Source organism: Salmo salar, chromosome ssa01, assembly GCF_905237065.1.
Source record: "Salmo salar chromosome ssa01, Ssal_v3.1, whole genome shotgun sequence".
NCBI lineage: Eukaryota > Metazoa > Chordata > Actinopteri > Salmoniformes > Salmonidae > Salmo > Salmo salar.
The window spans coordinates 125,293,649-125,305,750 of NC_059442.1; the positions used below are offsets into that span (position 1 = coordinate 125,293,649).

The window sequence follows — 12,102 nt, forward strand, 5'->3', positions numbered from 1 at the left end:
CCACACCCCTTTCAAGTTCCACTTTGCTGCACAGTGTCACCAGGCTACATGAGCCCGCAATTTGAGCCTGGGACGAGGTTAGTGACAACCCAACAACTTGAATGTTCTTGGCTTGGCTGTCTCTTCATTCTGTAAGGACAATGTGCATAGAAAGTACACAATTCAGCCTCACCGTACAAACCTCCCTGAGCTCTATCTCACCAAGAACCCACCTAATGTACCATAAAGTGCCAGAAGAAATGGTGCTATAACCAAACAGGTTTTCAATGGCTTGGTTCACCCTCAAAAAGGTCATATAGGACCGCAAAGTACTCTTATTTTTAGCAGTACACACCTAAGCACAAGAGACCATTCGTTAGCCTTACAGAGCCACCTCCAGTCCATGTCAATAGTAAATAAATCCAATCCTAACAGTAGAGATGTACTGTAAAACCTTTCGTTGTACTGTACGGATTTTAATTGATGCAACTCCTTATTTTCCCCTCCACTGAATCGGCTCAAATAAGAGAATAATTCAAAAGTTATTTGTAGGACAGAGAGATACACTAATTTCCTGAACACATGAATGACAATGGAGGGGGAAAGGAATGGATTGGACATCCTTGCCTGCATCCCAAATGGCACCCTATTCCTAAAGGGCTCTGGTCAAAAGTATTGCACTATATAGAGAATAGGGTCCCATTTGGGACACAACCTTATGTGGACCGACCTATACTGCACTGCATAACCCTTCTCTAGGCACCATCTAACCAAATAGCATTAGTAAATGATAGATAGGCTTTGTCGCTATGCCTTTAAATGTAGAAACATTAAGACATTTCAAAATGGATGAAACATATACCTGGGGGAATATTGTAGATTTTTTTTCACCTGTTTTTTCACCTGTTCAGACCTTCAAGTAGATTTATTTGTAACGCCCTGGCCATAGAGAGGGGTTTTTGTTCTTTATTTTTGGTTAGGCCAGGGTGTTACATTGTTCAGGGCGTTCTATGTTCATTTTTCTATGTTTTTGTATTTCTTTGTTTTGGGCGTGTGTGTGTGTGTGGCTCCCAATCAGGCACAGCTGTAGTTCGTTGTTGCTGATTGGGAGTCACACATAAGGAGCCTGTTTTTCCTCTGGGTTTTGTGGGGGATTGTTTCTGTTTAGAGTGTTTCCTAACAGGAGTGTTTTGTTCATTTTTGTAGTGTTGTCTTTGTTCAAATTACATTTCAAGATGAACACTAACTCCGCTGCACCTTGGTCTACTCTCTCTTCCGACAGCCGTTACATTATTCCGGGACATTAGGCAGCCTTTTTGCGTTACGCTTTCAGTTTTTATTACAGAGAGTTATTGAGTTACTTGAGGATGGTGATATCTAAAAAGCAATCGCAGCTGAGCACATGACTGACCAGCTAAAAAACCCTTGGATCAGCGGCACACAGAAACTGAGATTTCCTGATTGCATGAAAAATAAATGCTGTCGCTACTTTGCCTCCAAACCAAGTTGCATGAACCGTAGAGCCGACTGAAGTTGGAAAAAAAATTAACCAACACTTTTTACTTTAAAGATCAATCTTTACATTAGGCTGGCCTTTGAAATACTTCAATAAGTCCCAGTATATAGGCCTACTGACCTAGGTAAGGAATCACAAAGCAGCCAGCGTCCTTGTTGTACCGTATGACTAAAATCAATAAAAAGCTTTTCCCTGAAATATTCAGACTCTAAACTGACACTTCTTAGAGTCTGGGTATGGAGATGTTCTAATAAAAGCCTGTCAATGCAATCTATTATAAACTACCCACTTTCCCTCCTTCAAAGACACTTCTCCCATCTTTTGTCTTTTTTTTCTTAACCCCCTTCATTTTCTTCTTCAAGGACACCATGCCATCTCCCTGACACCTGTCCCTCTGCTCTGACAGACTACAATTAGAACATATTTTCAATGCTTTGAACCTCAGCGCTTTCATGAGCATTAGTCCACATTGTGTCTCTCCTTTCATCTACGTCTCTCTCTCTCTCTCCCCCTCTCTTTCTGGCCCTGTCTCCTCTCTTTCACCGTTTCTCTCTCCCTCTCTCCACACCCTCTGTGGTTTCTGGTGGATACAATGTCTCCATGGCAACCAGCAGATACAGTACCTGAAACAATTCACAAGCTTATTTGAGCATACAGGTGCAGCGTGTGTGTGTGTGTGTGTGTGTGTTGACTAGATGTATGGGGGTGGAGGAGAAGAGTGGAGGATAGGAGATAGGGCGAGAGAGGACAAATGCAACATGAAATTCATCAAGATAAACAAAATGTACCTGAGCGGAGCGAGCGTCTGCTAGCTCCAGGATATTGTTCATTATGCTTCCTGCTCTTCATTTCTTTCCCTTTCACACGAAACATGTTACATCCTTGTCTCATGGGTTTCACCTCTATCCATGATAACAGCCAGTAAACTAACACCTTGTCTCTTCCACCATGGCCTTTACATTTCAATGTTGTGACGGAACATTCTTCTGAGTCAACACACTAACAGCAGCAACGGACTCAAGGTTAATTTGTGACTGTGACTGTATCCATAAAGTTCTAGGACGGGACATGAGTGACTGAGTTCACCAACTTAACATGAATACATTGTGAAATGGACTGTTATATAAGACCACTGCTACGTCCCAAATGGAACCGTACTCTCTACATAATGCACTACTTTAAAAGTAGTGCACTATATAGGGAATAGGATGCAACCCATATAACCATTCAACCCTTCAACCCATGTCTAGCTAATTCATCTATGATATGATTGCACTGTATGTATAGGCTATATACAGTCAGGTCCATAATTATTGGCACCCTTGATAAAGATGAGCAAAAAAGACTATCAAATAAAATATTAAATGAAATATTATTTTATACTAATGAAATAACTCCCCAAAGAATATACTGTTAATCAACGCCCAACCCACCACTGGTGTGCGTGGCCAAAGACCTCTATTTTCATGTCATCTGACCATAGCACCGCCTGGAGTTTGATAAAACATCATTGGCACTTGGATTGGAACCGGTGCTATGGTCATTTGGCATGAAAACAGAGCTCTTTGGCCACGCACACCAGCGGTGGGTTTGGCGTTGAAAAACTCAAGCATATGCAGAAAAGTACCTCATACCTACAGTAAAATATGGTGGTGGATCTTTGTTGTGGGGCTATTTTGCATTGTTGTGGGGCTATTTTGCATTGTTGTGGGGCTATTTTGCATTGTTGTGGGGCTATTTTGCACTGTTGTGGGGCTCTTTTGCATGGCTGGCCTGACTGTCATAGCGGCTATATGAGTCAGCGGCAGATCTTGCCTCCATGGGGGTTGAGATGAGATGGGAGTGCTGGGTGGGTGGGATAGCGTTAGTCGGTAACAGAGCCATTTTATGCCGTTGATGTTTGCATTAGTTATGTCAGATGCTTGCCCTGTGTGTGTGTGTGTGTGTGTGTGTGTGTGTGTGTGTGTGTGTGTGTGTGTGTGTGTGTGTGTGTCCTTATATTCTAACACCACACTCTCAGAAAAAAAGATGCTATGCAGAACCTAAAAGGGTTCTTCGGCTGTCCCCATATGATAACTCTTTGAAGAACCGTTTTTGGTTCCATGTAGAACCCTTTCCACAGAGGGTTCTACATGGAACCCAAAATAGTTCTACCTTGAACCAAACTGGGTTCTTCTATCTGGAACCAAAAAGGATTCTCTTATGTGGACATCCAAAGAACCCTTTGAAACCCTTTTTTAAAAGAGTGTATAGGTTGCTGAGTAAAATAACAAACGGCAACATCCTGTGAGAGAACTTGGCAGAGATTTCAGAGGTTTCCTGACTTCTTACGTGGCTCATGTGAACATTTTGACAGGAGAAGCAAGAAGCTGTGTTTGTCCGTCATCCATCACACTAACCAGGTTTCCATTCACAGTTTTTATGCGAGTAAAGTCATGATGTATTAAAAAAAGTGTGATGGAAACAGGAAGTGTCGGTACAGTTTTAGAAATGTTGACGGACCAGTTAGCGTCGTCTGGGTTAGGAAGGGTTTGGCCGGCAGGGATATCCTTGTCTCATCGCGCACTAGCGACTCCTGTGGCGGGCCGGGCACAGTGCATGCTGACCAGGCCAGGTGTACGGTGTTTCCTCCGACACATTGGTGCAGTTGGCTTCCGGGTTGTATATGCGTTGTGTCAAGAAGCAGTGCGGCTAGGTTGGGTTGTGTTTCGGAGGACGCATTGCTCTCGACCTTCGCCTCTCCCGAGTCCGTACGGGAGTTGCAGTGATGAGACAAGACTGTAACTACTACCAATTGGATACCACGAAATTGGGGAGAAAAAAGGGGTAAAAAAATATATATATAAAATCCCCAAAAAAATACATTAAAAAAATCTAAAATAAATAAATAAAAATTAGTGGACCTAATCACCTTCCTGTTCAAGTTCCCAGTTGTTTTGAAAGCACCATAAAATCAGAGAATGCCAGACTTTGATGACAAAATTGCACACGAAGGACCACCGCGCCACCTTCCTGTTCAAGTGAGTACAGCACAACAAGGTGAGTCCAAAAATGTATTGTATGCTGCTGCATAAATTATGTAATATGCCAGGGAGATATGTATACTGTAGCTTCGAAAAGTAATACTAAGTGTATGTTGTGTAGTAAGATAGTATGTTGTGTAGTGTAGTAGCCCATGTGCCTCACCCTAATAATTTGGTCTATTTACCCCTCTTCATTTCGCCTACTGTTCTGACTTGGTGGTGCATATGTAGCCTATAACCTGTTTTAGAGAAATGTAATCATCAAATATTGTAAGAGATTTTATTATCTGCTTATATGCCGCCTTTATTTATCCTATGGTTCTGACTTGGTGTACAGGGAGAGCACTGTAAGAACGGCTCATGTTCTGAATTCTGTCGCTGTACATTTCAAAAGTGCTGAACAAATAGTTATTTTGACTACGTCCGTCCTAGCTCACTCATTAATGTCTTAATCGAAATTACGGATTGCCTCTTATCTGCTTGTCGTCCCCTTATGCCATAGTTTGTAATCTCAATTGTCATTAGAAACCACATTTGTTTAAGCAAGTCAGCCATATCAGCTATGTTTCTTTAAAAGGCAGTAAATGAGGCTGAATGAACTGTTTCGCTGCCAGACAAGGCTCCGCTGACAGCCAGGTGTAGCAGTGGTAAGATGTTAGGACTGCTGTTGGGACAGCTTTATGTAGGCCCTAACAGTTTGTGGGCACCATTTGTCACTGGTATAGTGCAATTAATGTATTGTTTAGTGTTATGTTGTGTAGTGCTAAAATCGCCACTGAATTCTGTACATTTTGCCATGTCTAATGTGTATTCATGCAATATTTGAGTGACAAAAAATTACTAAAATATCTATGGGCTAAAAAAACGAAATAAAAAAACATTAGCTGACGTGGGCTAGTTGATCTGGACATTTCGGACAAGTTCTAAATAGCTCTGTAAGGTATGCAATGACTGACATGACAAGAGGAACTGATGATGCATTACCCAATTTCGAAATCTCACCTTATGCATTCTACTATTACAACTTTCAAGAGTAAGTTTAAAGCCTGAGTTCCTTTGAAAAAACAAACTACAATGCAATGCAGGAAATGTTCAACTTGTAGTGAATTTGAGGTTGAAAAAAGCTTCTGAAGTTTGTAATTTGCACTTTTTTCCCTTACGAAAAATATGCCAAACCCTACAAAAATGTCCATTAATTATATTCAACATAATATTTTGCATTTCCTGTTGCTGCAGGATTATTTTCCTGCTGTAGCAAACTGTCTCAAATTAAGATCCCATATCTGTACAGACTTTTATTCGCAACAAAGTTAGTCTGATGGAAACACCTCTGGTGGTAAAATGTCCATTTTTTTATACAGATTCTATAATATTTACATGAAAATCTGTCACAAATTGGATGGAAATCTAGCTAAAGATTAAGACATGAACACAACAGTTCCCTCTTTCTTCCTCCTATCATCCCGTCATCTCCCTCCTCCAGCGTCTGTGAGGCATGGCGCAGTGGTGAGGCAGGTGGCGGAATAGAGAGATAGAGAAAGAGAGAGCGCGCACCCGAGAGAAAAAAGAGAGAGAGATCCATCAATCCCCACCGCGACTGGACAAATGAGGCACACAAGGGGTGACGAATGAGTGAGATGGAGAGAAGGGGGGGAGGATGAGTTTATCAGAGAGACAGAGACACCACAGGGCCAGATGAACATGATGCTGCCAGTGACACGGTGACACAGCTAAAATATGCCCAACTGACCATGACAGTGTAAACCAACTGTTATACAGGCTTGGGAGTTCATCAAGTTCCATATTTTTTTATGTGGTGGTGCCGCACCATGAATTATTGCAATGCACCTGAACATTTCTCAGAACTATGGCACACAGTTTTTCCTGGGTCATATCACATGGTGAGAAAGAAATCCGGGCAAAACATAACGCACAAATATATTTCCATTATACATGTTTTTTTTGTGTGAGCTATTTCAGTAAAATATAGACTGATGGTGGATACCCAACCCTATACTTCCAAGGGGGCCAAAAAGACTGAGCCATATACTTACTGTGAAAGCCAATTTATGCTTGATCCAAAGATGTGGTCGGAGGCTTCGTATGGAGGGTGTGACGTAATTGCGGAGCCTCCGGAGGCATGCAGAGGCCAAATCAAATGTTGTAACAATGCGGATGGCTCCGTATAGCTACGCATTTACATGATTGGTTGACGGTAGATGAGGGCGGGATGTCCTGTATAAACACAAACTCACTTCCTTGACAACCTCCTTCACAATAGCTCTGCTCTGCTCCGCTAAGCACAAGAAGTATGAAAGCCCTGAAGTTTGCGGAGAGCGGCATCGCAGTAAATGGTGTACAGCCAATTCCGACATCAGATTGACCATGCAACGCCTTTAAGTCAGATCTGTATCTGAGAATCCTTTTGACAAAGACAAACTTGTTTTGCCTGTGGCCCCCCTGTCAGGGGACATATACGACATGATGTCTTATATGACATATGCCAGCTAGTCTATGTATACAGAACGTACACAGCTCGAGAAGCCAACACATTCAGTACATCAGGATTATGGATTATGCTATGCCCATTCAACCGTCCCCAACCTTGCCCTCTGACAGGTCAACATGACATCCTTACTATAACAGACACATCAGTTCACACCCCTTGGAGCACAAAATGTCAGCCTGTAGTCATGGCAACAGCATATTAACATGCACCCTTGGCTTCTGGTGTTGAGAGGCTGAGGCGAGTCGTTACAACCCACGCATTCCATAGTGCTGTGATGCACCTAGTTAGTGTTTGTGTGAAAGACAGGGCCAAGAAGTTACACACCAATTCACACATAATTGAGACAGGCAATTCAATTAAGCCTGAATTGCAGTTTTGTGATCTTGTGATTCATCAGCATTGTTCCAAGATGACACACAGTAAGAAACACTGACTGAGAGGCAGACACGTACAGCTCAAACACACAACTGACAATGGTCACCATCTAGCTACCACCAACCAATCTATGGTGTGATGTCTGGCACCACACAACTACATGGTGAATAACTCAGCTGAAGGAACACACAGATAAAACAGGAAATAGATCAGACATCAGACACAGCTGACCAAAGCTTTGTCCTGACCTGGAGCAAATTGTGTTCCCACATTGTGTATGCCTCCAGGACGGAAGACGATTGATGGAAAAATGAATAGAGAGCAAATTGTGAGCAGAGTCCAAAGGTTATCTATTTACAGTGCCTAGCACTAATTAAACTTCGAGCAGAGGAGTTTCCATCTAAAACCAAGAAGACCTCATACACTACCGTTCAAAAGTTTGGGGTCACTTAGAAATGCCCTTGTTTTTGAAAGAAAAGCAAAAGAATGTGTCCATTAAAATGACATCAAATTGATCAGAAATACAGTGTAGACATTGTTAATGTTGTACATGACTATTGAAGCTAGAAACGGCAGATTCTTTATGGAATATCTAGATAGGCGTACAGACGCCCATTATCAGCAACCATCACTCCTGTGTTCCAATGGCACGTTGTGTTAGCTAATCCAAGTTTATCATTTTCAAAGGCTAATTGATCATTAGAAAACCCTTTGGAAATTAAGTTAGCACAGCTGAAAACTGTTGTCCTGCTTAAAGATGCAATACAACTGGCCTTAGACTAGTTGAGTATCTGGAGCATCAGCATTTGTGGGTTCGATTACAGGCTCAAAATGGCCAGAAACAAAGTACCTTATTCTGAAACTTGTCAGTCTATTCTTGTTCTGAGAAATGAAGGCTATTCCATGCGAGAAATTGCCAAGAAACTGAAGATCTCATACAACGCTTCGTACTACTCCGTTCACAGGACAGCGAAAACTGGCTCTAACCAGAATAGAAAGAGGAGTGGGAGGCCCCGGTGCACAACTGAGCAAGAGGACAAGTACATTAGAGTGTCTAGTTTGAGAAACAGACGCCTCACACGTCCTCAACTGGCAGCTTCATTAAATAGTACCCGCAAAACACCAGTCTCAACATCAACAGTGAAGAGGCGACTCCGGGATGCTGGCCTTCTAGGCAGAGTTCCTCTGTCCAGTGTCTGTGTTCTTTTGCCCATCTTGGGGCAGTCTGAGATATGGCTTTTTCTTTACAACTCTGCCTAGAAGGCCAGCATCCAGGAGTCGCCTCTTCACTGTTGATGTTGAGACTGGTGTTTTGCGGGTACTATTTAATGAAGCTGCCAGTTGAGGACGTGTGAGGCGTCTGTTTTTCAAACTAGACACTCTAATGTACTTGTCCTCTTGCTCAGTTGTGCACCGGGGCCTCCCACTCCTCTTTCTATTCTGGTTAGAGACAGTTTTTGCTGTTCTGTGAAGGGAGTAGTACACAGCATTGTATGAGATCTTCAGTTCTTGGCAATTTCTCGCATGGAATAGCCTTTATTTCTCAGAACAAGAACAGACTGATGAGTTTCAGAAGAAGGTACTTTGTTTCTGGCCATTTTGAGCCTGTAATCGAACCCACAAATGCTGATGCTCCAGATACTCAACTAGTCTAAGGCCAGTTTCATTGCTTCTTTAATCAAGACAACAGTTTTCAGCTGTGCTAGCTTAATTGCAAAAGGGTTTTCTAATGATCAATTAGCCTTTGAAAATGATAAACTTGGATTAGCTAACACAACGTGCCATTGGAACACAGGAGTGATGGTTGCTGATAATTGGCCTCTGTACGCCTATGTAGATATTCCATAAAAAATCTGCCGTTTCCAGCTACAATAGTCATTTACAACATTAACAATGTCTACACTGTATTTCTGATCAATTTGATGTTATTTTAAATGGAGAGAAAATGTGCTTTTCTTTCAAAAACCAGGACATTTCTAAGTGACCCCAAACTTTTGAACGGTAGTCTATATTGAGGCCATTTATTTCATATGATGCAAGAGACATAGGATTAGGATCGGACACATGCATTTTCACTATAAACTGATAATTACAATGCCATAATAACGCTATAACTAACAGCTCTATATTAGAATGGAATCTAGAATCATCAACAGTTTATATAATATGAAGACTAGAATCATCAACAGTATAACATGACGACTAGAATCATCAGTTTATATAATATGAAGACTAGAATCATCAACAGTATAATAAGGAGACTAGAATCATCAACAGTATAATGACAGTAGAATCATCAACAGTATAATATGACTAGAATCATCAACAGTATAATAAGAAGACTATAATCATCAACAGTATAATATGATTAGAATCACCAACAGTATAATATGACTAGAATCGTCAACAGTATAATATGACTAGAATCATCAACAGTATAATATGACTAGAATCATCAACAGTATAATATGACTAGAATCATCAGCAGTTGCCACAAGGAATTCTTCTAATCATATCTAGCAGCCTCATACTGGATATAATGACTGTAGTTGGAGGGATTATGAAGAGACACTATTGGAAAAACACCTCCAAGAGGCAAGCAACAGGGCCTGGATATCATAACTATGCAAACAAGCTTTCAGTCTAGCATTACATTACGTGTGTGTGTGTCTACTTCCATCAACAATACTGTCAACTGAGCTCTCTGTCTGTCTCTCTCTAACACATCTTACAAACAGCCATGCCACTCCTGGACCAGAACGCTGAGAATATAATAACTCACTGCCATGGAACAAATTTAATTCACCTTGGTTTTTTTATTCTCAGGAGTCTCAGGAAAATTAAAAACAATTAAATTACACTAGCTCCCCGATGCCATACAATCAGAGAATCCTAATGATTTTCCCTCAATCTTTTTCGTCTTAACACAGGACCAATCAAATCAGACCCAATCAGAGAGACTGATGGTTATTGGTTGGTTTCAGCTTGGAGGGCGGGGTCAGGTTAGTTGATACCCCAGGCAGAGTAGGAACTGGGTTTGTACAGACAGACAACAGACATTTAGATGCACAAATACACATACATATTGTAAAACAGAGACATAGAAGCATGCACACAGACACCCACAGACCTACAGTACCTGTACCCAGCCAAACCTTATAATACACAAGAGGCAGGCAACAAAGATGACATGAGTGGGTAGGTTTCTGAGAAAAGATCCAAGACCCATATTACATCATGATAACCTTGTTAGCTAGTCTTCACTTCCAAATGACCCCAACAGTGGGCTAAGGCCTTTCTCTTCGAGCAGGAGGGGAAGATCGAACAGTAAGTAGCACATTGTCAGCAGACAGACGGACCCCCCCACACACACACACACACCACACACACTTTGCCTAGAAGGCAGACAGCTTAATGTCAACGTAAAGATCCTGGCAAGCACACAGACAGACACTCCATAAGAAGAGCTCAGCTTTCCAAAGTGTCATCCGTCACATATACAATACCATACCCAGAATACCACATTGCATTGAATCACATGATCTGTACTAAAATGAGAACATTACAAAAGAACACTATCGATCACCATCTCCATCAGACAGACACGGCTGTTGTTGTATAGTGAATATCTGTGTAAAGAACGTACACCATGCAGGATTACGCCATGTCTGGAATTCAATGATCTAATCGCCCGTGAACCTTTAAAGAATTGGTCTGTGCGGTGTGAAACCTCACTGTCTTGTTAGTGTTGATTATTCACTGCTATACATCATTGTTGGTTCTAAACATGGGGTACTAGTACCCACAGACCATATATAGGTGCTATATAATATCAGCCTATCTAGTGTTCTATATCTATGCTAGTACCCCTGAGGATAAATGGACTAAGCCTTGTTAAACCAGCCTGATCAAACCAGCCTGATCTCGAGAGCAGCTCAAAGGAAAGTGAAACTTAACGTGAGCAAAGCAGTCAGCCTAACCTGGCCTATTCACAGTGTACAAAGTGGGGAAGACGCATAAGAGAAGGGCTGCGAACCAAATTATTATTATAAATTGTGTGGTTAACTGTATAGATAAAAGGCAACATTGTGCTGCCCTCTTCATTGACCTGTCAAAGGCTTTCAATACTGTTGATCACTCGTTGCTAATTCAGAGGCTTTCCTCAATTGGCCTAGACCAGGCTGCATGTAACTGTCTTAACGATGACTTGACAGATAGAACTCAATGCATATCTACTGATGGCGTCAAATCAGGTTTCCTGTATATTATGAAAGGTGTCCCACAGGGCTCGATTCCGGGTCCTATACTTTTTACATGAACAATATTGACGTGTCTGTAAAAAAATTGTAACCTGCACTTGTATGCCGATGATACTGTTGCGTATGCTATTGCCCTCACGGTTGAGCAGACTATCTGAACTACAGTCTGCCTTCATTGTATTACAGAAAAACTTTATTGACCTGAAATTAGTATTGAACGCAGGTAAAATGAAGTATATGTTGTTCTCTAGAGCGCATGAAAATAACTCTGATGATTTAAGAATATGTACTTTATATGTCTATATTGATCGTGTCCCTGCTTACAAATATCTGGGCACTTGGATAGATGAAAAGCTGGTTTTTAATAACATTTTACTGCAGTGGCCAGATTAGGGTCACACAGAGTGTTTCTCAGTAGTCTTGAACAAATCTACTTTGAAA

The 12,102-nt window shown here is 41.4% G+C and overlaps 1 protein-coding gene and 1 pseudogene across 1 annotated transcript in view; one reads left to right on the plus strand and one right to left on the minus strand.

Annotated features, from left to right (window-relative positions):
• LOC106561544 (protein FAM163B) overlaps positions 1-12,102 on the minus strand; it is a 38,040-nt gene that overhangs the window by 17,761 nt on the left and 8,177 nt on the right. The window lies entirely within an intron of this gene.
• LOC106561099 (dopamine beta-hydroxylase-like) overlaps positions 6,830-12,102 on the plus strand; it is a 28,807-nt pseudogene continuing 23,534 nt past the window's right edge.